The sequence below is a fragment of the Oryctolagus cuniculus genome, chromosome 9 (assembly GCF_051225735.1).
Source record: "Oryctolagus cuniculus isolate XC-2025 breed Fujian yellow rabbit chromosome 9, ASM5122573v1, whole genome shotgun sequence".
Classification (NCBI taxonomy): Eukaryota; Metazoa; Chordata; class Mammalia; order Lagomorpha; family Leporidae; genus Oryctolagus; species Oryctolagus cuniculus.
The window spans coordinates 92907658-92934977 of record NC_142875.1 but is presented as its reverse complement, the minus strand read 5'-3'; the positions used below and the strand labels follow the sequence as shown (position 1 = coordinate 92934977).

At 43.4% G+C, this 27320-nt stretch overlaps 1 protein-coding gene across 9 annotated transcripts in view; it reads right to left on the bottom strand.

The window, feature by feature from the left end:
* Positions 1-27320, bottom strand: part of LOC149124667 (uncharacterized) — a 136071-nt gene that overhangs the window by 48570 nt on the left and 60181 nt on the right. For 4 of the 9 annotated variants that reach the window (XR_016213401.1, XR_016213399.1, XR_016213395.1 and 1 more), the window contains one exon: positions 19281-19568. The exons of 4 other annotated variants lie outside the window; for them this stretch is intronic. The gene's annotated coding sequence lies outside the window, so the exon portion shown is untranslated. Of the gene's footprint in view, positions 1-19280; positions 19569-25214; positions 25355-27320 lie in introns of those variants that run through there. One more of the 9 variants, XR_016213402.1, reaches the window with a different exon arrangement.

Here is a 27320-nt window from a genome sequence, read left to right as displayed (position 1 = left end):
GGGCGGTTCCCCCTGGCCACTTTCCCCACTTCCGCAGGGGAGCGGCACACCGCCGGCCGGCTCTCTCAGGGGCTGCACAGGTGTTCCTTCAGATGTTCCCCTTAGATGTTCCTGGTGCATGTTGTCTCTCTCCTCCTTTATAGTCCTCTTCCGCCAATCCCAACTCGGCTGCCCACACGCCGAGTACGCTGCTCTCCTCCAATCAGGAGCAGGATCAGCTCCTGCAGGTCATCACTCAAATTGGCAAGAGGCAGCTGCGTAGAAGCTGTTCTCTCCTCTCCCAGCGCCATATTGTGGGAGAGCAGATGCATAGAATAAGTCTTAATTCCAGTAACTTAGTCTAGTCCGAGTTGCTCCCCACAGATCCCCCTTTCTTTTTATTTTTGGCATTGATACGTGCCTGTCTTCGGTGCCCGGAAGCACACACTCTGCTCTGCTTGCTAGAGTTGCCCACAGGTGCTTACAAGCCTACCAATCAGGCAAACCGAATCCGGGTCCTCTCTTCGCCATGTTGTGAGGAGGTTTTTAGGCGCTGATGCGTGCCTGTGTTCGGTGCCCTGCAGCGCATGCTCTACTCTGCTAGAACTGCCTGCAGGTACTTACAAGCCCTAGCAATCAGGCAAACCGAATCCAAGCCCTCTCATTGCCGTATTGTGGGGAGACTTATTGATGTTAATTCGTGCCTGTCTTCAGTGACCTGCAGCGCATAAGCTGCTAGCCGCCCGCAGGTGCTCACCACCTCCCTAATCAGGCAGACCGAATCCAAGCTCTCTCATTGCTGTGGTGTGGGGAGGCCTTATTTTTCTCTATTTCTCTATCTCCGGGCATTCCTATTTCTCCTATTTCTTCTTTCTGCCAGCATTCCTATTTCTCTCATTTTACTTCTAAACTTCTGTTTCTCTCATCTGCGCGGCTTCCCGGCGCACGCCCCAAGGCTGCTTCTCGGCACCTCACCGCTCCGCGGCAGCTTCCAGGCTTTGCGCCGCTTCAGCCCGCGCTTCTCTCATCTGCGCGGCTTCCCGGTGCCCGCCCTGCGGCGGGCTCCCGGCTCTGCACGGCTCAGCTTCGCGCGCACACTCCGCGGTCTCCACGCACTTCGCGCCCGCACCACGGCCTCGCACCAGCCCCGCGTTCCCTATCTATTCACGCCCCGTGCTCTCTCTGCACATGGCGGCTTCCGCGAATCACACAGCGTAGCTCACGTTTCCGCCACTGGTATTCAATCCAAGTTCCCCGGACTAACCTGGTGAATTCCAACCTGGCAGCCCACGTCTCTGCTTCTGGTTCCAGATCTTCGCCTCTTGCTCCCCGGGCTGACTTGAAGAATTCCAAGCTGGCTTACGTCTCTGCCTTGGCCTGCACTCGCGGCTTCATCCTCCCTAACATTTTTCTCTACCCGGTATGTTTCCCTAAGTTTTCTTCCAACAATATTCCTCCCTCATTTCTCCTGGCCTCTCCCCACAGTCCGTATCCAAGTCTAAGTTTCTTATAGGTTTCACTTTCACTTTCAACCTGCAGTCCGTATCTGAGTCTAAGTTTCTTCTTGCTTTCACTTTAAATCCTAACTTCTTTCCCACAGTCCATATCCAAGTCTATGCCTAGGCTTTCGATAGCTTCTTCCAGCACCTTTTCTGTCCGGCTTTTCCCTAGGCTCTTTGCTAATCTCTCTCTCCGGTATTTTCCTGCTTCTTCCCGTTTCTTCCCTCCTAGGTTTCCTATCCGAGTCACGGCACCATTATGTCACTCCCCGTCTTCGTGGAGGAACGACACAGGACCCTGCGCTGTTCTTTTGTCTGCTCGGCCCTCCCCGGGTTTGCTGCTGGTTCTTCCCGGGTTGGCTACTGTCCCTTCCACCTCCGTGGAAGGGCGGTTCCCCCTGGCCACTTTCCCCACTTCCGCAGGGGAGCGGCACACCGCCGGCCGGCTCTCTCGGGGGCTGCACAGGTGTTCCTTCAGATGTTCCCCTTAGATGTTCCTGGTGCATGTTGTCTCTCTCCTCCTTTATAGTCCTCTTCCGCCAATCCCAACTCGGCTGCCCACACGCCGAGTACGCTGCTCTCCTCCAATCAGGAGCAGGATCAGCTCCTGGAGGTCATCACTCAAGTTGGCAAGAGGCAGCTGCGTAGAAGCTGTTCTCTCCTCTCCCAGCGCCATATTGTGGGAGAGCAGATGCACAGAATAAGTCTTAATTCCAGTAACTTAGTCTAGTCCGAGTTGCTCCCCACAGTTGGGTTACATCTTTTCCAGCGGGCACTACCTCTCTCCAGTACTGGCGGCCCCCAGGCAGCCCGGTAGTCACAAGCAATCACAATGGGTACTGTGCAGTGCACTGCATGGATAAACTGACATGTGCCATAGGTAACATGGATTCAGCACATTTTCCACTTGTGATATTTTCAATTGGTTATGGATTGACCAATGTGTAACCCCATCATACGTCAGAGAACCTCTGCATATATGGAAAGCTAACACCTATTTTATCCTGCTTGTGTTTTCACAAGGACCTATTAAAATATTTACTTTTCATGATTGAAATGAAATGCTGCATTATTCAAAATGATATTTGTGAAAACTATATCATTATCATGAAGCAGGAAGGAGTTCCATGTTGTCCTTGAAAGATTTTTTTAAGATTTATTTCTGTACTGAGAGAGAAAGACAGAGAGAGAGGGAGAGATCTTCCATCAGTTGGTCGCAATGGTGGGCCAAGCCAAAGCCAGGAGCAGGGAATTCCAGCCAGCTCTCGAAGGCAGGAGCCCAAGTACTTGCACCATCTTCCACTGCTTTCCCAGGTATCAGCAGAGAGCTGGATCAGAAGTGGAGCAGCCAGGACTCAAACCAACACTCATATGAAATGCTGGTGTTGCAGGAGGTGGCTTAACCAACTCATGAGCTACAACGCTGGCTCTCAAAAGATTTTTAAAAGGAGCCTATATGTCAGATTCATCAGCACCAAAATCATGTGTTAAAATCCGTTATTATGTTTCTTTTCGTTTATGTCATACCTGATTTTAAAGTAAATTTGAAGCACTTTACAACAAATCGAATGGCTCTGCTCCAACTGACCTATTAAAAGAAAATAGAAGCAGCTGCCCCATGATATGAAGAGACCTGTGACAGCAGATGTGGGTCAGCACAGACACAAGGCAGCTGCATCATGGGGAGCTGCGAGCCAGATTGGCTACCTAGCTTTGAATCCAGTCTCCACCACCAAGGAGCACACAAGCCAACTACCTCCAGAAGCTCCAACTTTCTCACATGTAAACTATCACATTGGGAGCTACTTTGTAGGGCAGTTATAAGGATTAAATGAAGGGATTATGTAAAGTGCTTACTTAGCACCTCAAGAGAAGCCTAGTAAGTATTCAATAAATGTTAGCTGTTGTAATTACTATTTTTATTGTAGAAGTTGAACACAAAATTTAACTAAGCTTTCTACCAGCTAGATTAAGTAAAAAAAAAAAAAAAAAGTAGCTACATAAATTCCATTATGCAAGACAGATGAATGGACAGATAGAGGGATGAATGGACAAACAGATGGAAGGGGAATATGCAAAAAAAAAAAAAATGAGGGAGAAGGAGATTTCTTAGGAGTTTGAAGGTAACAACATACTGTTCCAAGATCCGAATCCTAAGCGTTCTTGCACGATTTTCCAATTCCCTCTCCCATCGCATTACATCCCAAAACAGGGCAATGCTCTACATCTCTAAGACAGTAAGAAGATTCACAGACACACACACATGAATTACCCATGTCAGATGTGTTATTGACGATTCTGTAAGGGCTGATAGCCTGGTACCAAATGCCAGCAAGCAGACTAAATACCATAGCTCTGTTGCTAGTGTGTTCCTTCTTGCTAGAAAAAGGTTTTCAGTGAGCAGCAAAAACACTAGGGGTTAACATTAAGAAGACCACTGCCTTTCCAACCTCCTCCCCAGAAGTATCAAATCTTGGAATTTTATTTTTCCTAGGTTTTTCCATCGCCTTAATCACTCTAGCATTACAACAAGGAAAAATCCCTTTGAACAGGTGCCCTATTTACAAAGACATTTATAGCCACCATAAAAATAAAGGAAAATTATTATTCCTCCTCCTCTTCTCACTTTGTCTGCTAAAGAGATGGAGTGGGAAATTGGCTCTGAATTAGAGACCCTGGCGTATTTACCTTGCCTACCTAGATCTTCATATGTTAAAAAAAAAAAAAGTTGATAATTTTTTTGTTCATTTCTGTGGCAATTGTGGTTCTCCAGGGCAAACTCTGCTTTTGAATTTGCAGAAAATCTTGCAGAGGGTCAATATGACAATGAATTGCCATGTTCCGGAAACCTCCGTGTTTACTTTCATACTCCTAAGTTAACATGGCTAATTTTAAATCACCTTACAACTAAGTCATCTCCTTACAGAATATTCAAGATCTTAAATGCTGTTATTATGAGAAAAGCTTCATGAGCTTAATCTTTAACACTTTTGTTCACAATTCTATCTTATAAAATCTTAAGTACTTAATGATGTTTTTATACCGAAGGCCCTATGTGCATGATAGTCAGGAACACGAAAAATTCCAAGACAGTCTACATGCTGCAGAAAATGACAGGAAGTAGGAAACATTTGAGTCATCTTGCTAGGAGAGCAAAATTCTTAAAGTTCTCTCTACCCTTTTGGCATTCCCACTCCCAGAGATCCCACACAGAGTGGAACCTCGCAGGAGCCATGACTGATCTCGGCCAAGCAAGCTAGGGGCTGTCTCCACAAGGCAACTCCACTGTACTGCCAGCAACCTTGGCATTGAGTCTGTCCTGAGAACCCGGGTCTCCCCCGGCACGGCATTCTCAGCCACGCCTTTGTGTCTGCATTTACAGGAGGGGCCTTCCATGTAGAGAACGGGGAAATTTTACCTTCTTCTTGGGAGTTGTTTCATATGGAGCTGGAGCCAGGGGTCCAAGACGCTCTCCAAAGAAGTTAATTAATTATTTGGAAGAAGTTAAGAGGTGAGGTAGATGGGGTGGGGGCCCAATCTCCTGAGAGCTCTTGACTAAGAATTCCTCGGCAGATCCAGGCAGTCACTCTCCCCACTCTGTCCCCACCTCCCACCTCCTTTCCTAGGTCCTCCTCCCAGGAAGCCTCGCGTGTCAAAAGGAGCCTGTATCTTGTCTAGGAGAATGCAAAGGCAGCCATCCCACACACAAATAATACGAAATAAATATTATAAAAGAGATGGTGGGAAATGACACCTTGGCTTAGCCTAGGCTGAGAAACCCAGGAAGACTGTTTGGAGAGAAGCAAACACCAGCTGGAAAGCGAAGTTCAGGCCGGGGGCCTGACCTTGAGTTCAGAGAGGGACGCCCAGGGCAAAGTATGTGCTCTGTTTTGTAACCTTGATTTTTATGGCTATCTGCTGGTGGGCTGTTGCGCCTGGTTCTGGTCTATTTCAACATCCATTTATGCTGCAGAGCTAGTTCCTTCATAAACACATTTTTTTTACTCTACCTTGCCAGCCAGGAGTCCTCAGCCTGGACTCAGCCCCCTATAGTCGTAGGAGGTCTCGTCGAGGTGGGTTGGGAAGCCAAGGCACTCACTGGTAGCCCGTTCACTTGTATCTCTTCCCGGCGCCCAGGAACTCTGGCTCAGCCCAGGGCCCCCCCAACGTGAGAACGCCTGGCTCAATCTCACACTGCTGATCTCACGGGGAAAGAATCCACCTTGTCGTTCAAAGCCGAAAGTGAAATGAACTGATTTTGCTTGCAATTCGTAGTCAACGTTTTCCCATCGCTGGATGTGCAAACCATAAGGGAAAGGTTGAAAACCTTCCAGAAAAGATGTTCAGAGAGACGAGGCAGATGAACAATGCCACCCAAACAGCCACACACCAAGGCCTGGCACGGACAAGAAAGTGGGTGGCTCTGTGTCCGTCAAGGGGATGGTGAGCCTTGGCTCCCTCACGTGAGAGCAGCCGAGGGGCAGAAGAGCGATCCACCCTCCCCCAGCCTCAGTGTCCCTGTTTGTACAGTGGGAGCCGTGGCTGCCCTCATTCTTGTCAGGATCTGTGGTCGCCTGTACAACATGTTTAATGCTACAACACGCCCTTCCCGGGTAGGGCTGACACGTGGTAGGCACACAGCGGAAGTGGCTTTCTCACGTGGTTTCAGCCGTAACAACTCAGTGAGGCCGAGATTCCTCATCTTTCTCAGACAATACCCCCCAAGCCACGACCCTAAGCACAATACAAGAATTCGCCATATCAAAGTTCGCCATAAACCAAATTTCCATGCATTTCTTCTATGTATTGCAGTCTCTGGCCGCTCCTAAAATCGTCTGCAGAAATGCAGGATTCTTGGTAACTAGTTTAAGAAAAAATAGAAGTGATTTATACTATTATTTACCAGTGGATGAAATACACACACTTATTGTGTCGACAAATTAGTTTGTTGGAGGGAAGCTCTAGATCATTCTAAACCAATTTTGTATCCAATATTAGTCCAAGTTCTCATGCAGGATTGTTAAGTAAAAGGCAGAATCCAATGCCAAATTTTATCAGGGACTATAACTCACAAAGTCTCCTAAATCTCACTTGGGGAAAATGTTCTTTTTTTAAAAGACTTATTTATTTGAAAAATCAGAGTTACAGAGAGGCAGAGGCAGAGGCAGAGGCGGAGGCGGAGGCGGAGGGGGAGGGAGGGAGAGAGAGAGAGAGAGAGAGAGAGAGAGGTCTTCCATCTGCTGGTTCACTCCCCAAATGGCCACAACACCCAGAGCTGGACCTATCAGAAGCCAGGAGCCAGCAACTTCCTCCAGATCTCCTATGCAGGTGCAGGAGTCCAAGCACTTGGTCAATGTTCTACAGCTTTCCCAGGCCATAGTAGAGAGCCGGATCAGAAGTGGAGCAGCTGGGTCTCAAACCAGTGCCCATAAGGGATGCCGGCACTGCAGGTGGTGGCTTTACCTGCCCTGCCCTGCAAGAGTACAGTCCAATGAGAACTCATTGAACATCACAATGGCCTAATGATGGCAAAGGGTTTCCTGTAGGAAGAGCCAACGTCAGGGCATCGTTAAAGCATGCGTGGTCATGAAACATAGAGGCCAAGTCAGAGCATTAGGAATAAGATACTGGATCTCAGGCCCTAGGGCCTCTCCTCCCATGAATGTGCTGGATTTAAAGTGCAGACAATGAAGCCTACACAGGTGATAGGTAAACCCTACGGCCTTGAGCCGGCCTGATCTTCCAACCTCCATGTGTTTGTGAACTTGTCTTCGCCATGGCTATGCTTGGGCTTCCATGTCAAGAGTGAGTAGGTAATTTAATAAATGACAGCACTTTAGCATTTTCCCTCTGTGAATACAGTCTTTATGAAAAATCAGTGTTCTAGGAAAAAAAAAAAAAAAACAGTTGCCTGAAGGGTCTCTAAGGTTTGATGAGTGCCCAGGGACCCTACCCCGGAGACTCCAAGAATACACCAGGTGACAAACAGCCAGACAGGAGGACAAGAAGGCGGGGATGCAAACTGAAGTCAGGAAGAAGGGAGTTCAAGAGCACAGTTCAAGAGATGATGGTCAGTTCACCACATACCCTTGGCCCTGACCTCCTGAGATAGTGTACAAGACTACGCAGCCAGGACCCTGGAGCAGGAGAGCGAGACCATGTGGTAAGGAGCCGTTCCCTCTACTGGCTGAGCTAATGAACTACACCCCCTCACTTTACATTTTCCACATGAAAAAAACAGGTCTGTAACCAAATATATCCAAGGGTACTCAGAAAAGTGTGTGGGAAAAGGAATTAAAAAGAGAAGTGTATTTTGGTGCAAAGGGTTTTGAAATCTGTGCATAAGAAGGAGTCTTCCAAAAGTGCATGGAAAAACGCATACTGCAAAAAAGCTGTGTGGATTCCAAAAGTCTTGACACCAACGTAAACTTACCTTTTAGTTCTGTTTTCCATGAATATTTTGAAGTCCATATATGGGGGAGCTTCAAAAAGTGTGTGGAAAGTAGAATTAAGAGAGAATGTGAATTTTCCATGAACTTGAGGCCTCCGCATGTGGGAGCAGGAGAGAGACATACAGAGCAGGAGAGATGATACGGATGCTAAAAGTGCAGTTCCTTTCCAGGATTTCAGAGTACCTCCCACTGCTTATGTCTCTTCCTTTTTTTTTTTTCCCTTGCTTTAAAAATGAAAACAGGGGATGGCGCTGTGGCACAGTGAGTTAAAGCCCTAGCCTGCAGCGCCAGCATCCCATATGGGTTCAAGTCCCACTTCCACCTCCAATCCAGCTCCACTTCCGACCCAGCTCTCTGCTACAGCCTGGGAAAGTACAAAATGCCCCATGTCCTTGGGCCCCTGTACCCATGTGAGAGACCTGGAGGAAGCTCCTGGCTTTGGATCAGCTCAGCTCTGGACATTGTGGCCATTTGGGGAGTGAACCAGCAGATGGAAGACCTCTCTCTCTGGGTCTACCTCTCTCTGTAACTGTGTCTTTCAAATAAATAAAATAACTCTAAAAAGATGAAAACAAAATAAAAATAAAGCCTAAGTGGACACAGTTAGCATGTCCACCCCTTTCCCAGACTGCCTGCCATTTGTCATTTTTAAGTCACTCTCACCTCCTTATTGGAAACATTTAGATTCAATTGAGCCTCAAGGTAGCTTTGGATTTTTTTCTTCCATGTCACATGTAGAACAAAAATGGTCCCCTTGCAATCTAGAAATCAGATGTATTTAGGTGCCAGCTCTATCGTGTAGAAGGTTAAGCCTCCGCCTGCAGTGCCGGCATCCTATATGGGCACCAATTTGAGTCATGGCTGCTCTACTTCCCATCCAGTTCCCTGCTAATGTGCCTGGGAAAGCAGTGGAAGATGGCCCAAGTCCTTGGGCCTCTGCACTCACATGGGAGACCTGGAAGAAGCTCCTGGCTCCTGGCTTCAAATCAGCCCAGCTCCAGCTTATGGCAGCCATTTGGGGAGTGAAGATGGATGGAAGACCTCTCTATGTCTGCCTCTGCCTCTTTGTAACTCTGCGTTTCAAATAAATAAATTTAAAAGCCCTGTATTTAAAAATACAGTATCTTCTCTGAAAGGTAGAAGCAACAGCAAGAGCATTGTGGAGCTAATGTTGATGCCCAAATCATCCCAATATTGAAATGTATAAGTGGCATCCAAGATGGCTCACAATGGCCCATGGTGGCCCACAATGGCCTTCTCCACTGCAAACGTGGAACTTGACCAAAAAGGGTGAGATGCCCATCTGTCCCCTCCTTCAGGACAGTCACCATGAATTCACTTCTTGTAGCTGCAGAGCTGCCTTCTCTGTAGTGGGGGGAGGGGCATGTCATTTACACCCTTACCAATACAAAATAGTCTTTCACCTTAATTTACACAGCAGCTCACCAGATCCTAATATAAACTCAGGGGACTCATGAGAAGATAGACTGCATGGTTTTAATTGTACAGAAAGCTGTCATAAAAGCAAAATCTTCCAAAGCTGTTCTATGTCGTATGTCTCCAGGACACCATTGAACTCCACGGGGCAGAATAGCTGGGACAGCATCAGCATCCTGAATTCCATTTAAGAAAATGAGATCTGGCTGACATCTGAGCAAGGTTTAAATTCGCTTTAATCTGAGTTTCGCCATTGGGGTGAAAAAGCACACACAGAACTAAGCATAATTAACAGTTAAGTAAATAAAATTCAGTGTCACTGTTGGTGACAAATCTGTGATTGGGAATGCTGGGGTGAAAATGTTGTCAGTTTCAGACAGGTGAGAATGACCGGGGAACAATCACTCCCGCGCTGTTACAGCTCTGGTCACAAAAGCCAAGCGATGGAAACGACTCCAATGCCCACAACAGATCGATAAAGAAAATGTGATATTGAACGGAAAGCATCAAGCAACTATCTTTTTGTGCATTTCTGTCAACACCATTCCCAGCCCTTGAGAATCTTTTACCTGCTGATTCCACAGTGTACGCGGAGTTGGGGGTGGGGGGCAGGCGCTGCGGGAGGGGCTACAGTTTTACTCACTTCTGACACTATCTACCTGAAAATACAGTCTCCTAAGACTGTCTTCCACGTCCTATGTATCAGGGATCCCACAGTCCCCTTCTTGGGTTCTCAACCACTTGTGGGATGAGTCACAGAACTCACGGAAACACATTGACCTGTTTGTTATGAAGGATAGGTGTATAGGGTGAAGTAGGTGGGAAGGGCTGTGGAGTCCCCCAAGCCCTCTTTGGGCATGCCACCCTCCAGGAACCGCACATACCCAGCGATCCGGAAGTCTCGCCAGCCCTGTCCTTTTGGGCTTTTGTGGCAGCTTTGTTACAGAGGCTTGATTGATTACACCCTTGGCCTTTGGTAATCAGCTCAACCCTCAGCATTTTTCCCCTCCTCAGAGATCAGGGGGTGGGGCTGAAAGTTCCAACCCTTTAATCTCATGGCTGGTTCCCCAGGCAACCAGCCCCCTGCAGGAGGCCATGTAGGAGCCCACAGCAAATAGAGATGCTCAGTGCTCCCCGGGGAGCTGTGTGGTAGGAGAGGGCGAAATCGGAGGTACAGAACAAATGTGTTTATTATAATGCCACAGATGAATACAATGGAATATTACTCAGCCATAAAAAGAAGAAAAGCCTACCATTTGCAAGATCTTGGATGAAACCGAAAGACATTGCACTAAGTAAAATAAGCTAGAGAAAGAAAAATACTGCATGATTCCACTTACGTGAAGAGTCTGAACTGAACACATAGAAGCAGAAAATAGAATGGTGGTTGCCAAGGGCTTGGGGGAAGGGACGATGGGGAGTTGGTCAGTGGATTCCAAGCTTAAGTTATGTAAGATGAATGCAGGCATTCTAGGCTCTGCTGTACAGTATCGTGACTGTGAAGTAATTACAACAGCTAACATTTATTGAATACTTACTAGGCAGTAAGTAGTCTGACTCACTGTCAGTCTGCTAAGAGGATAAATCTTCCCATCACCACCACCCCTAAAAAATAAGGTGCCACAGGAAGCATCTGAAAGTGATAAATATATTAATTATCTCAATTGTACTAACAGTATCACAGGTGTTTGCATATGGCCAAACCCATCAAATTGCATGCATTATCCTTGGGCAAGTTTTTTTTTTTTTTTTAATGATTTACTTATTTATTTGAGAAAGAGAGAGAATGAGACAGACAGTGAGAAAGGTCTTCCATCCACAGGTTCACTACCCAAATGGCCACAATGGCCAGAGGTGAGCTGATCTGAAGCCAGGAGCCAGGAGCTTCTTCCAGGTCTCCCACATGGAAGCAGGAGCCCAAACACTTGGGCCATCTTCCACTGCTTTCCCAGGGCATAAGCAGAGAGATGATCAGAAGTGGAGCAGCCGTGAATCGAACCCAGTGCCCATAAGTGATGCCAGCACTATAGGGTGAGACTTAGCCTACTATGCCACAACACCAGCCCCAGGCTAACATTTTTGTATACTACTATACCTCAATAGAGCTGTTAAAATATATCAATGTGTGGAGGGACAGATATTTAGCCTAGCAGCTGCCTGTTAGGATGACTACAACCCACAAGAGAGTTGGAGTTCTGGCTCTGGTTCTGGCCTCCAGCATCCTACTAATGCGTGCTCTAGGAAGCAGCAGTGATGGTTCAAATAACTGGGTTACTGTCACCCACATGAGAGACCTGGACTGAGTTCCCAGCATCCAGTTTCAGCCTTGTCGCCAAGATTTGGGGAGTAGACAAGCGGGTAATACCTCTCTCTCTCTCTCTCTCTCTCTCTCCTTCCCTCAAGTATATAAAGTAATTAATTAGTTAATTAATTGAAAAAATGAAGTAAAGCTTTGTTTGGCATTCAAAGCAATTTATTTAGAAAAAATAGGAAGCCATCAAGAAAAAATGAAATAGTTTCCTGACAATCTGTGTATATCTCTCTCATTTATCTGATTTTCATGAAAACTCTAAGTCCCAGGTCATGTCCTTGAGAATTAGGATTAGCCCTAGAGTTATTGAATTGTTAATAAATAAATTTGCAAGTAAATAATTTTCTTCATATCTGAAAACTGTTCTGAAATTGACTGTGGTAATGATTGCCCAACTCTCTAAAAACATTAAAAATTATTGAATGGTACATTTTAAATGGGTCAATGGTATAATATGTTAATTAATTCTCAATAAAGCTGCTTTATAATAAAACAAACAAGGGAAGTGTACATGTTCCCCAAGGCACCCAAGCCCTAAGTGGGACACATGAAATTACAACTTCTACATGGGTCTCCTGTGACACAGAAGTGCAGCCAGAGTTCTTTAAACTGCTAGTAAACTTAAGGGACAAGGCAGTGGGTGGACACCCAGCCAGCAGGTAGCCTTGGCAGTACTACGTGGGGTTTTCAATAAACAGAAATAAGATCTTAATGCAGGTTGACATGTAATGGTGTATTATTATGAAAAAAAAATTCACACCTTTTTATCCCTCACTAGCAAGTAAATCATATACTTTCTAAATCAATTTTATAAAGACTTAGTGTTGAGGAATCCACTCCCCAACAGCTAGGAATGCAGTATTTGAGATGCACACTGATATTTCAGGATTCACCAAGATTCTAAATGTGAGATGATGTAAAACCTGCATCTGCACCATTCAGAGTTGTTCCAACCTATATTTGTGAGGTTCAGGTTTGTGACATAACACACAGCTGGCCCCAGACTTAGTATGGTTCAACTTAACCATTTTCCTACTTTATGATGGTGCAAGAGGGACCATACTCAGTAAGCACTGCACTTGCAAAGTAGGCTTTGGGTCTTTCCTGGCTAGCACTGTGCAGTCCAATTCTCTGTGAAGCTTGGCAGTGCCAGTGACTGCAGCTCCCAGTCAGCCCCATGGTTACAAGGAACCACAGCCAATGCTCTGTAGTACACTGCATGGCTGAGCTGCCATGTGTGGTTGAGTAGATCATTTCAATGCATTTCCACTTATGATATTTTCAACTTACCAATGGTTTCTCAGGAACCTCATTGTAAGTGGAGGGACATCTGTACTTCTAAGTAAAAATCATGCACTCATGTCATCATCCAAGAGCAGACACTATATCTTAAAACCCCTTCCAGGAACAGAAAAGATATTTGGACAGCACCAACATATAACCATAAATTCATATATTCATTCAACAATTATTCCTAGATTATTTACAAAGAAATGTAGAAGACAAAATGATGAATGTGACACAAATTGTGTCTTTAAGGAACTGACATTGAATATGAAATAGTAAAGCAACAGATGGAAAGGGAGAGATGCTGAAAAAGAGGAGGGACTCAGGGATATGGGTAAGGGTTAGGGTTAGGGTTAGGGTTAAAGTTAGGGTTAGGGTTAAGGTTAGGGTTAGGGTTAAAGATAGGGTTAGGGCTAAAGTTAGGGTTAGGATTAGGGTTAAAGATAGGGTTAGGGTTAAAGTTAGGGTTAGGGTTAAAGTTAGGATAAGGGTTAGGATTAGGGTTAAAGTTAAAGTTAGGATTAGGGTTAGGGTTAGGGTTAGGGTTAAGGTTAGGATTAGGGTTAAAGTTAGGGTTAGGGTTAGGGTTAGAGTTAAGGTTAGGGTTAAGGTTAGGATTAGGGTTAAAGTTAGGGTTAGGGTTAGGGTTAGGGTTAAAGATAGGGTTAGGGTTAAAGTTAGGGTTAGGGTTAAAGATAGGGTTAGGGTTAAAGATAGGGTTAGGGTTAAAGTTAGGGTTAGGATTAGGGTTAAAGATAGGGTTAGGGTTAAAGTTAGGGTTAGGGTTAGGGTTAAAGTTAGGATCAGGGTTAGGATTAGGGTTAAAGTTAGGGTTAGGGTTAGGGTTAGGGTTAAGGTTAGGATTAGGGTTAAAGATAGGGTTAGGGTTAGGGTTAGAGTTAAGGTTAGGGTTAAGGTTAGGATTAGGGTTAAAGTTAGGGTTAGGGTTAGGGTTAAAGATAGGGTTAGGGTTAAAGTTAGGGTTAGGGTTAAAGATAGGGTTAGGGTTAAAGATAGGGTTAGGGTTAAAGTTAGGGTTAGGATTAGGGTTAAAGATAGGGTTAGGGTTAAAGTTAGGATCAGGGTTAGGATTAGGGTTAAAGTTAGGGCTAGGGTTAGGGTTAGGGTTAAGGTTAGGGTTAAGGTTAGGATTAGGGTTAAAGTTAGGGTTAGGGTTAGGGTTAGGGTTAGGGTTAGGGTTAGGGTTAGGATAAGGGATTTGTCTGCCAGGTCCTGAGCTCAGCATTGCACAGAGGCCTTCCTGTCCAAATCTCGCATTGGGGATCATTTTTCTCACTGACAGCTGAGAATCCTGACAGTAGTGTTTGAGGCCAAGGTGCCCACAGCAGTGGGCAGAGAGGACTAACTCTCCAGCTCTGCAAACAGCCTCAAATATTATTCCACCTCAGATCTATAAAAAGGGTCTTTAAAAAGATCATGGCAAACACATCTTATAAAAAAAAACTGTGCATGGGTCTAAGAACAGTTTTGCAAATTCATTCTTTCAATTCCACTTTCATGAACTTTTTGAAAACTATTTATATAAAATAAGCATTTGGTCTCCAAGAAAAATTCCTTCAGCATGTAAGCTAGATAACTGATAATTAACAATGGGATCCATTCTGACAAATGTGCTCTTTGGCAATTTTGCCACTGTGCAAACACAGCATACAGAGTGCACTTACACAAACCCAGATGGCCCAGCCTCCTGCACACCAAAGCTGTATGGTATAGGCTATTGCTCCTAGGTTACTGTATTGAGTACTAAATATTGCAGGCAATTGTGACACAGTGGTAAGTATGATGTCTCTAGGCTATGGGAAACTTTCAGCTCCATTATAGTCTGATGGGGTGACGTTAACTGGAGCATCATGGCGTAGCACATGATTGTAGGTACTTTATTGTCGTACATGTGCTTCTTCCAATGGGAAACTGAAGGTTATCATTCCCTTCTGCCTCTTGTGGGTTAGGATGTCAGTGGAACTATGGTAATCCTCTCTGTGACCCTGTGATGTCTGTGATGTCATTTGGCACTGACCTTGGTAATCCCAGAGTCCCAAAAGCACCATTGCTGTGGTTTGACACTACTGTGCAGTCACAGAGTCCCTGGGTATCTTCCCCACACACCAGGTGATTCTACAGGGTGGAACCACTTCTTGCCTACTGCCTCCAGCCTATGCCCATCACCATCAGGAACTTGGAAGTTTGTGAATAAAGAAATATTCTTACTCAAGGAATTTGTCGTTCCAACACTGACAGTATGACTGAGAACAACAAGGGACACAGGAGGTGAGAGAGGTGGAAAGAGTGTCTCCAGAAATCCTAGCACAGAAACAATTTCTTGACTAATGGTTCATAAATTCCTTAAAAGGAGCGGAGTGCTTGTTAACCATGGTGCCCACTACTTGTGTTATAGGTTTTATGATTGTCTTTACACAGAGGTAAATATTTATAAACAGTGTAAACTTCTCAAGGAGAGTGTGATTTTGTTATCACTGTAGTCTTGAGTTAAAGGTGTGTTTGAGTATTGTTGAGACAGACACCTGAGAGCCACCCCTGGATGCTGCTATTGAAACTCATGTGTCCAAAGGAGGCAAAGAAAGTCCCAACACTCACTAGCACACATACATTTGCAAAAGCGTGTTATTATTTTTTTAAAAATGATTTATTTATTTGAAATGCAAAGTTATGGGGGTCTGGGGAAAGAGAGAAAAAATGATCTTCCATCTGCTGATTCACTGTCCAAATGGCCACAATGGCCAGAGCTGTGCCAAGCCAAAGCCAGGAGCCAGGAGCTTCCTCCAAGTCTCCCACATGGATTCAGGGGTCCAAATATTTGGGCCATCCTCCGCTACTTTCCTAGGTGCATCAGCAGAGAACTGGATCAAAAATGGAGAACTAGGACTTGTGCCAGTGCCCGTATGGGATGCAAATGCTACAGGCAGTTGGCTTTACCCACTATACCAGAGAGCCAGCCCAAAAGATGTGTTATTCTAAGTCAATGCACTCCCACATTACATTAATAAGCATTCACTGTTGCTCAGAATTCTTGAAAAATCAACTAGAACACAAAAGCAACAAAATATCCTTACTCCATAAACTATTATGGTTTTTTGATATAACAGTAGAGATGGCCTTTCCCATACAAGGTGCAACCAAGTCCAAGATCAACACAAATAAATACACCAGCTAAACAAATACAACACATGTAAGAGAAAAAACAAGGAGCATTAAAAAAATAAAGATCAATTTCTCTAAACTCAAGGCAACAGCCTCAAAAGAGTCTTTTTCTATAACACAGTCTCCCAGAAAATTCCAGATCTCGGCTGGAGAAAGAAAGATCTGAAAGTAGTTTTCCTCGTTGTACTGCCTCCCAATTTGGAGCCTTACTCACACACATAAACGATTTGTGTGCTGCTTTCTCCCTTGACGAAGGCCATCATTTTGGCACAAATGAAATTCATAGCACTAGCTATTTTTGTCATGCAAACACACTAAAAAGGAGTCTGGCAATTTTTCATACTGAATCAAAGTATGTTTTCCATCTTGGTGTAACTTTATAACTGAATTAACTTTTTCTTCTCAAACCTTATTAAGCTACTGAACCCTACTTTTGAAAAACATGTGAAAACAGCAAAATATCCAAGGCGAACTTAAACATTAAGTCTCTGAAGATGCTAATTGCACCATGGACCGTGTAATTCCATAAATATGTTAAAAAGCTCTGTTCTGGGTTAGCGTATTTAAATATGTTCTTAGGTATTTTGTGTTATTTTCGAGATACTTTCCCATTAGTTTCAAATTGTATTCAATTTAGAGACTTAGAAATGCTCATCTTGCCATGTGCAGTGGGACTCTTACTACCTTTCATGTTCTGAAATAAGATTGCTGCCCACTTAACAAACACGGCATTCACTTAAGGTCAGTACTCATAGGATTTTATAACAGGCTTTTACTGTAGCTCATCTCAGAGCACAAGGTTTGACCCATAGTAGATTCATATTTGCATAGCATAGCTGTCCTGCATTAGGGTAAACAATAGTTTTGAAAGCTAGAAATTGAATGCAGCGTCTCCCAGATTCTCCTCCTTTGTAGTCATTCTCTGTGTGTAATTTTATGCTCATAGTTAGAATGTTATAACCTTATGATTTTATGCAGCACATGATAGGAAAACCTATTCTGGAAGAGTGAAAAGGTATGAGAATTTTAAGGAACAGAACTTGGGGAAAATCTACTGGCAATACAAAGGCAAAAGCAGAAGAAACCATCTGCTATTATGCAGTGCAAAGAGATATTCAGGCAAAAGACCTGTTTTTCCACATTTGTGTAATCCTTATTTGAAGATTTATTAACGTCCATGGGCATTTCTATATATAAATATTATCATATGTGCACTTCATAAGGATTGGCTGTATTCCTTGACTTATCAACATTCTTTGGTAGAAAAATGCTATATAAATGTGAAGCTAAGGATGTGCCAGGAACTAAGCTGGGTTCCACATCTGCCTGATAGTTTACAAGACCCACATAAATGCAGAAGGAATCTGATGAGCAGTCTCGAACTCGGGAAAGCTCATCTATCGGAATGCCTGCCTGTGCCATGGGCTCCAGCACACATTCCTCTTCATGGCAATAGCATTCAGAGCACGCTGCAAAGCAAGGGAGTGCCACCGACACATCATGTGGAAATAACTTGATTTTTGATTTAAAAAAAAAAAAAGCACAGGAGAAATTGTGGAAGAAAATCATGACTTCATCATTTTAAAATTCAAAAGTGCTTCCTTTTGATTAACACGGGGCTGTTGAAGGCAAATGTGCAGAAGGCCATGAGGGGCAACTGTTATGTCTTCACTACTCAGGCCTCCCATCTCTAACCACTTTCACATGGTGACAGGAATAGCTCATGATGGGATTCCACCATCCTTCTTACAAGGAGCTATAAGACAGACTGCATCCCCAGTAGTCTGTTTCAAAGACGTGGACGGCAATGTGCATTGGACTTGGCTGGCGATCACATCTATACAACTGTACTTTCTGGACAAAAATACAACTCCCATTATCACATCCATTCGTTTGGAAAACACCATTCACTTTGAGCTATTCCTTAAAAAGCATTTCCCCACTTAACTGTCATTTACATACTAAATACTGCAAGAGACATCCAAGTCATTAGGTGTGTTAAAAGTACCTGCTTCCCATGAAGTAGAAGATATGTACAAACACTCACACATGCGTACACAGCAGAGACAGCAAACGTGAGCTGAAATAGCACCCGAATTTCTTCTGAAACATCACAAATAAAAATACTAACAGTCTACAAAAATTCAAAGTGTTTGGATGAGTACTACTCATTCTATTCCTCCGGCTATTATTTCCTCAAGCCAATACTAAAATAACCGAGATACCAAATAAATGATCAGCATCAAAAAACACGAGCACTCCAGCTCATTAAACCCCACTGCACTTTACAGATGAGGAAACTGGCCCTATAGAGCTGAAACCCGCCGAAGTTGTAAATAAATTAAAGAGGGGAAATCGGGAGACTGTTACATGTCATTGCAAATACAACTTTTGAATTTAAAAAAAAAAATGCTTCTCACTACAGTATTTCTTTAATAGAATTGTTTTTAACAGGGAAAAAAAAAGGTTTAGAGAACTAGAATAACTGTGAACTCCTCAAATTCCATTCCTTATGATAGAATTGGAATGGGCCTTTTACAATGTATTACAGATTCCAAAGGCAGGAAGGAGGGCTGAGCCGGACCTCTCCGACAGCCCATGAGAGCCAGCTCCAGTCAACATGTCATTTAGATAAATTAGTAGCTTCACTCCCCAAAACTCAGCCAGATATTTTTATTTTGTTGGGGGGTGGTAATTTTTGATTTATGGAGAGTCTCAAGAATTTGTTGCTTAATTCTACTTTGGTAATAAAATCTTTGGATATCACTATTTTGAAATATTTTAGACAGTCCATCATCAAAAGCCCTCATCTCCTACAAGGCATTCAGCCATTTCCTATTTCATGTATTTCACCCTTAATCATCCCTCCGGAAGACTTTTGAACTGTAAACAATCAGGATTTAAGACCTTTAACATCAGGGGAGACAGCAGTATGCAACACACCCTAACAGGCACTTAAACTCATGCGCTTTCTATAATTTTCCTAGCTACTGCCTCGAGTGGTTATCTGGGATAACTGTAGTGTTTAAACAAGGGTGTGCAATATGGGGTCAAGGGGAGTCGGATGGGTTAATGTTTGTACAGCACTTTGGACTAGACAAACTCGACACTGGGTCTATTGTACTAAATATAAAAGGTGCTTTATTTGACACCGGAGATCAAACAACGGTAAAGTAAAATGTTAAAGCACGGGAGTTGAAGAAGAGAAGGAAAAGGGCTACCCCGCTATAAAATCGATGTATAAATCCCTCTGAATTTAAATGATCCACATTGGCTGAACCTCCTGCTACCTTCCGCTGGGAAACAGAAGGGCTCCAGTTCTGTTCTCAGGAGTGTTTGCAACTGTGATGCTTGGTGTGGTCAAAGATCTCTTTGCAGGCATGTTGAAATCAGCTTACAGAGAAGACATTCTAAGAAATGAAGCTGGAAGATAAAATGAATGTCTTAGATTACATCAGAGCTCTGCTATCTGCCCGAGTCTGCGACTCACCTGGCATGATGGAATGTGACTGAATTCATTTCTCCGCTTCCCTAGAAATCCTTCATTCACATGCCCAGCACATACATGCGGGCAGTCCATGTGGGAAAGGCACACTAGAAAGGGCCAGAAAGAATATGAAACTACAGCAACCAGTGTCTGCCCTGGAGCCCATTGGTGTCTTGCCACAGCATGGACGGGACCTCCCCAAGACTAGAGACAGAAATTCAGAAAAGGAACATTTTATGGTTTTGGACAATACAAGAGACCAACAACTACACAGAGACATTAATGAGATTTTTTTAAGTTGCAGATTTCAGTAAGGAATGATAAGGTGTCCAGGCTGTTGTTAAAACCGTATGGGATATTTAGTACTTTAAGCTAGTCCAGAGGAGAGAACAACAAAGAGATGCTTCCTTTTGCAAGAGGATGTCAGAGCACGGACCGCTCTGACAGAGAATGGAAGTGTGAGGCCAAAGCCATCCCCTGTAAAAAGATACAGCTGGGCCTCACAAGGGCCAGAGCCTGTAAAACTCACACTTTGTTACTTTCCGATTAATATTCCCTTTGGATCTAAGACTTCAGCCAGTAAAAGTCCATCTTTAAAAGAACAAGTAAGAGCATTTCCTAGCCAGAGGAAAATAAACACATCCCCGTTGTCACATGAGACTTTTTCCAAGGATGCTGGTCCTACCGTCCATTATGAGCAATCCGCTTGTCATTTAACAATTGTATATGAAGGCCCTGCTACATGTTACAGACACAACTGGCACAATCCGTGTCCTCAAGAATGGAACAGCTTAGTGGGAGGGGAAGACAAACATTCTACTTTCTAACAGCTCCACTAATCCAGATGAAAGTAAATCTATCTTCAACACCATCTCATAAAACCTGACCCAGTCAAGGAATCACAGAACCACGGAATTTAGAGGTCAAAGATACCTTAAGAATCTTGTCCAGCTGTGGAAAATGAGGCCCAAGGCGATAAGTAGTTTGGGCTCAAGTCCCAAATCAACACCCTGCCCACACCCACGGATCTCCTCACAGTGTCACTGGGTCTTGGTGTCTTCCCAATACTGTACATTATCAATTGCCTTGACATGCACCTCAATTGAATAATAGAGCTTAAATTTCTCTAAGCACATTGCAAACTAATTAAGACCAAATGATGCCTTTCTTTATGGCCCCTGATGAAGACATCAGGCACAAACAAGAGAGTCTGAATATTGGGAGTTTTTGGCTTACAGCTTTCCCAAGAACCGGTTTGCTCCACTATTGATCACAATGAAATCCCTGTGCTTGATGGAGTCTGACAACTTAAAATGCCACCTATTATCACAGAGATTTGCTGTGTTGATGCTGTCGTCAATCATCTTCAAATTTTAAGCTAAGGATTTTTGCAGTTGTGCTTCAGACACAAAAGGTGCTGCTTTTATGAATCCAAATTAATTAGGCTCATACCATAGTATGAATAATACCAGAGATTTACAATTCATGATATATATTTCTAATTAAACAAATCACTTGAACTGATTAGCAAACTAGTAAATAATTATTTTTAGAAGTGGATGTATAGACAAGAACGAAAATAATCTAAGAGCTCCCCTCACCATTAAGTGGAGCTGAATTGCTCATAATTTAAATCAATTTAAATTAAATCATGGATGTCGTCTAGAAAGTTACCTGAAATTGCATAAAGGAAACCTCATTTTGTTATTGCAGCTTACTATTTTTTAGAATGTGTAACTTGGCGGGGGGGGGGGGGGGGGGGGGGCTCAAGTTCTGATGATTCCACAACATCACAGACATTTTTATCATTTGCACCTTCCCTTGGCCTCTTCTGATAGTCACAGCTACCACAACTTGTTCCAGTTAAATCTTACTTGTTCCAATTCAGCTGTTTGCAAGGGAGTTCATGCTGTTCTTGAAAGTCTGCCCTGCAAGGGGCTGGGAGAAACCGAAAGCCAACTGGGAAATTGGACCAGAAGCAGAAATACCCTCTCCAAATGGTTAGCGATGATGGCAGCTGCAGAAGCTCAACAGGGACAGAACTGGCAGCCACCCAGGCAGATCACGGTTTGACTTCCACCAAAGTGGACAGGAGACCCACCACAGGCTGGCCCAGGACCCACAGCTTGTTCTCCACCTGCTTCTGGATTTCACTGTGACCCAAGCCAGATCTTTTACCTTGTGCACCATTCTGTCCCCGACACCCACGTTGCTAGAATGTCAGAAAAAGGGGGGAAACTTTACCAAATCAACCACTTTCAGGGGTTGAGAACCCATTTCTCTGCCAAGAGCCATCTGCATATTTTTTAACATACATTTATTTATTTATTTATTTGAAAGCCAGAGGTACACAGAGAGAAGGAGAGGCAGAGAGACAGAGGTCTTCCATCCGCTGGTTCACTCCCTAATTGACCGCAACAGCTGGATCTGTGCTGATCCGAAGCCAGGAGCCAGGAGCTTCCTCCAGGTCTCCCATGTGAGTTCAGGGGTCCAAGGACTTGGGCCACCTTCTACTGCTTTCCCAGGCCATAGCCAAGAGCTGGATCGGAAGAGGAGCAGCCGGGTCTCCAACAGGCGCCCATATGGGATGCCGGCACTGCAGGCCAGGGCATTAACCCTCTATGCCACAGCACTGGCCCCAATCTGCATATTTATAACATTATCTGCAAGCCATACAAAATTATCAACTTAAAAAGTAGTATGCTATAAATTTATTGAATTGCGAGTCCTACCTGTGGTTGCCTTGGCAGAGCCAGACCAAATGATTTTGCAGGCCTACACTCCCCACCCCAATAGACCCTCTAAATACACCTCATTTGAAGCCTTAGCCCAAAACATTATCTAGTTGGAGCCAGTCATAACCCAAGGATGTTGAAGGGGCAGAGTGGATCTCTTTTAAATACTGCCCTCCTTTCTATGATAAGACAGGAAATACACTCTAATACTGGCCAGAAGTGATATGTCAACAGTGGAAATATTTTTTAATAAGGGCATAAAAAAGTAACAATATGCAAAAGTTAAATTAGTATGACTACACAAAGAAGGGGGAAATTAATATAGCTTTTTAATTGCATTAATGTGATCTTTTTCTTCATACACGTGAAGAAATGCTTCCATAAGAGTCAACTATTCAAGGTTCAGAAATAAATATGAACACAGACTGACTGTACTGGACAGTAGGATCACAGCCTGGGGAACATATTGAATGCTTTACTCCCCACCCAGTGCCAGCTCCAGCTGACTGGGAGGTGACACCACTGTTGTCAGCCATCTTGGAAGAACGGGGTTCCAGAGTAGGAAGAATATGGGTCATCAGGCCAGGCTAGGAAAAAAGACCTTGGAAGCCACATGCTGGGAAGTGGAAAATCCTGTGCAGCCATGTAGGGTAAATCCCAAATGAATACTTTACCCTTACTATCTAGAAACCAGTCTATCCATGAGTCCTGTCAAGCTTGGGCCAAAAGAAGCCATCCTCTCCCAGTCCCTTAGCTTTGGAGTGGTTTGTTTTGACTTGATTTTGCTCCCTAAAACTCCATGTTGACCAAGAAAGTTGGAATCAAGTTGTAAGAATGTTGTCTTCCCACTACTGATGGGTCCCAAATGGAAGCTGATTTCTAGGAGTGGCTGAAAGACAAAGTGACATGTCTTTGTTGCAAAAGACCCAACCACCCACTATATCCAGCCATAGGACCTGGAGCTGCCACCATTGAATGTGGGCTATTCAATTGAATTTGTTTTCTTCATTCTGACTTCCTTTCCCTTTCACCCTCTTTGATGTGAAATTCAGAGTGTACACAATGTGTTCTCACTTCTTTCTCTCCACCTCTACAAACTAACTCTCTCCAGTACCCATTCCCAGATGGTGCTAGGGTTGTCTTACCTGTGTGCTTCATCCCTTGGCCAGGAAGGTAGAGTCAACACATTGAAAGCAAAGGGATTTATTTTAAAGTGATAAAGTAAGACAAAACCCTAAACATGTTCCCTCACTGGTATCGTATAGAACTTATCATGGATGAGCGTGAATCCACCAAATCCACAGTCATCCTTAACAAGTGAAATTTAAATGTTACAATCACAAAGTAATAACAACAAGGAGTTAATTACCCTGACTTGATTAGTACACATTACGTACATGTATTAAAATGCCACACTGTACTCCCTATGTATAACTGATGTTAATCCAAGAAATTTGAAGGTTTTGAGAAGAGAAAATGGAAAAAATAAACTTAAAATCATTTTTTATTTTATCTTATTATTCCAGGAAGGTTTTGTTTGGTTGTGTTGTGCAAATTTTCAGGTCTTCTAAGTATAGATTCTCCTGAATGTCACTCAGTAATGCCACTTTGCCAGTGGTTTGAGGAAACAGGTGTTAACAATAGAAGAAGTATCATCACAAGTCACTTTGAAATTGATGTGACATTCTTTATCTATGAAAACCAATAGCTGTTTAGGACATCTGTCATTCTATGGGTCTGCTGTGTATCTCACTTCCCATGTTGGATCGTTCTCTCCCTTTTTTATTCTATCAGCTAGTATTTGCAGATATTATTCTTGTTTATGTGATCCCTTTGGTTCTTAGTCCTATCATTATGATCAATTGTGAAACAGCACTCTGGCCTCAGAATCAGCCCTTAAGGCATGCAGATCCGGCTGAAAAGCCCATGAGAGTATTTCAGGCATGGAAAGCCAAGACACTCTGGAAAAAAAAAAACAAACCTAAATGAAAGATCTCCACGAGTGAGATACCAGTGGAAAGAATGGGTCATCAAAGAAGGAGGTACCTTTCTCTGAAGGGAGGAGAGAACTTCCACTTTGACCATGGCCTTGTCTAAATATGATCAGAGTCGGTGAACTCAGGGGGCTTCCATAGCCTTGGCAGCTCATGACAAGAGCCTAGGGTGATTACTGAGGCCATAAACAAGAATGTCAATTTGTTAAGTCAACAACAGGAGTCACTGTGCACTTACTCCTCATGTAGGATCTCTGTCCTTAGTGTGCTGTACATTGAGACTTAATGCTATAACTAGTACTCACAGTATTTTTCACTTTATGTTTCTGTGTGGGAGCAAACTGTTGAAATCTTTACTTAATGTATGCTCAACTGATCTTCTGTATATAAAGAGAATCGAAAATGAATCTTGATGTGAATGGAAGGAGGGAGGGAGTGGGAAAGGGGAGGGTTGCGGGTGGGAGGGATGTTATGGGGGGGAAGCCATTGTAATCCATAAGCTGTACTTTGGAAATTTATATTCATTAAATAAAAGTTTAAAAAAAACAATAGCTATCACCATTCATATCCAGAAGAAATGAGTTTTTGTCAGACTGAGCTGAGCATCCGATTTTGTGATGATATGAAACACTTTTCTTTTTGATGGCCAATGACTTCAAGGCATATAATGAGAGGCATTTTATAGACCATTTGGTGAATTTTTCATGCCACAAATCCAGATTCCATAAGGGAAAGCACAACTCAAACTTTGAGAATATATTTAATATTGGATATTCTTTTATTCATTTAAAGAACAGAGTTGGGGGATAGAGAGAGAGAGAGAGATGAGATCTTCCATCTGCTGATTCATTCTCCAAATGGCCACAATGGCCACAATGGCCAGAGCCAGGCCAGTCTGAATCTCAGAGCTTCTTCTGGGTCTCCCACATGAATAGCAGAGGCCCAAAAACTTGTACCACCTTCAGTTGCCTTCCCAGGCATGTTAGTAGGGAGCTGCAACAGAAGTGGAGCAGCCAAGACTCAGTCACCAATATGGGATACCAGCATTGTGGGCACTGGTATGCCAGCACACCAGCCTGAGGATATTCTCACTTGAAATCAACTTTCAACGTTGTTGTTAATGAAATGGGTTTAGAAGTAAAATTTTACTTTTAAGATATTTTCAGATTTTCTGTTTGAACCAGTTTTATGTTTACTTGAAACAAGTGATAATTAAAAAATACACAGCATAATACGACAATGTGTGTGTGGGCAAAGGGAATATCTACAGAATTATAAGGGATCCATATTGAAATAGTCTTCAGTGGTTTACGTCTAGTAAACAGTCTGTGCATGGTATAACTTTCATGTATTCATTTAACAAATGTTTATTAAGAGCCCATTATGGATCAGTCACTCCAGAAATAATGATGAGTAAAACAGATACGTGTCTAAACACTTGAGGAGGGACTTAAAATTGAAAATGCAACAAAAATGCTCCCAGGTATTAAAAGTCAAATAACAAGGGTAAGAGATATTACCTGCTGATTTAAATTTAGGTCACATCTCCAAGGCCAATTGGATTGAACTCAAAGTAGTAAAAGAATTCGCAATTATGGTCACAGACTTACTGTGTTTCAACTTTGGAGAGAACAGGAGATGTGCCAAAGATTAGAATCACAGGGGAAGGAGTGATAGCTAAAAATTGTAAATTGAAGAGTTTTATGTCAAACTTTGTGGCAGGAAAAAATGTTGAATAAATGATTAAATGTAGAATTGTAAACATTTTCAAAAGCAAGCAGCAAGAACAGAGTAAGCATGGATTCCCTACAAGGCAGTCCTGACAGATTAACTCAACCTTGACCATGGCTGGATCATGAGGACAGTAAGCCAGGAGACTTCCACAGGCACTTAGTATCTTGGTTGCAATCAGTATTTAACCAAGTTCTTGTCATACTTCTATAAGTGGTAAGAATTAGAAAGTTAGTAATACAGTCTGGTAGGTTTCTCACTGATTGAGCTACCAGAGAGTTGTTATTAACAAAGTAAGATCAGTTTTGGAGTCCCCAGTGAGGTGTTAAAAATTTATTTCATAGGCCTGTTTCAGTGGGCATTTCTGTTTGAAACAAAAATACAAGAAGTACAATTCTTGCCAGTGAAGAATCCTTTGTAACATGGTGTCTAAAAAGACCAAGATGCATCTTTCTCTCTTGTTGTGTTTCCTTCTTTCTCTGTTACTCTGCCTTTCAAATAAATAAATAAATGTTTTATTAAAAAATTATCAAAAGCAAAAGGAGTGGGAGCTGTGGCACAGAGGCTTAATCCATCACTTGGGATGTTTCCATCCCTTTTCGGAGTGCCTGGTTCATATCCTAGCTTCTCTACTTCTGATCCAGCCTCCTGCTAATACACCTGGGAGGCAGCTGGTGATGGCTCATGCACTTGGGTACCTGCCACTGTCACACGGGAGATCTGGATGGAGTTCCTGGTTCTGAGCTACAGCCTGGCCCAGCCCTGGCTCTGGCTGATACAAGCATTTGAGGAGGGAACCAGCAAATGGAAGCGTGCGCGCTCTCTCTCTCTCTTTTTCTTCCCCTCTCTCCCTGTCACTTAGCTGTTCAAATAAAGAAATAAATCATTAAAAATAAACAAATAAATCAGGCTTCAGAAGATCTTAAGAGAATGAAGCAACCAAACCAAAAAGAGTATCGCCAAACACATTGAGCGATCACCATGAAGTGGTTCCTTCGTCTTCAAAACAGGAACTCTGCCAGAAGGTGAAAGCCCGTATTCCAGCAACACAGCTCAGGTCAAAGTAATGCCGAATAGGTTTGCTTGTTTGTGTTTCTGTTTTACTGAAGGAGAAATAGGACAGTGTGACATGATAGTAAAAGAGTGGATACATACTTCAACCCGTGCATAGAAGTACTGAGCACAGAGCCCATTCTGCCCTGGACAAGCCAAATCTGGAAGGGCCAGG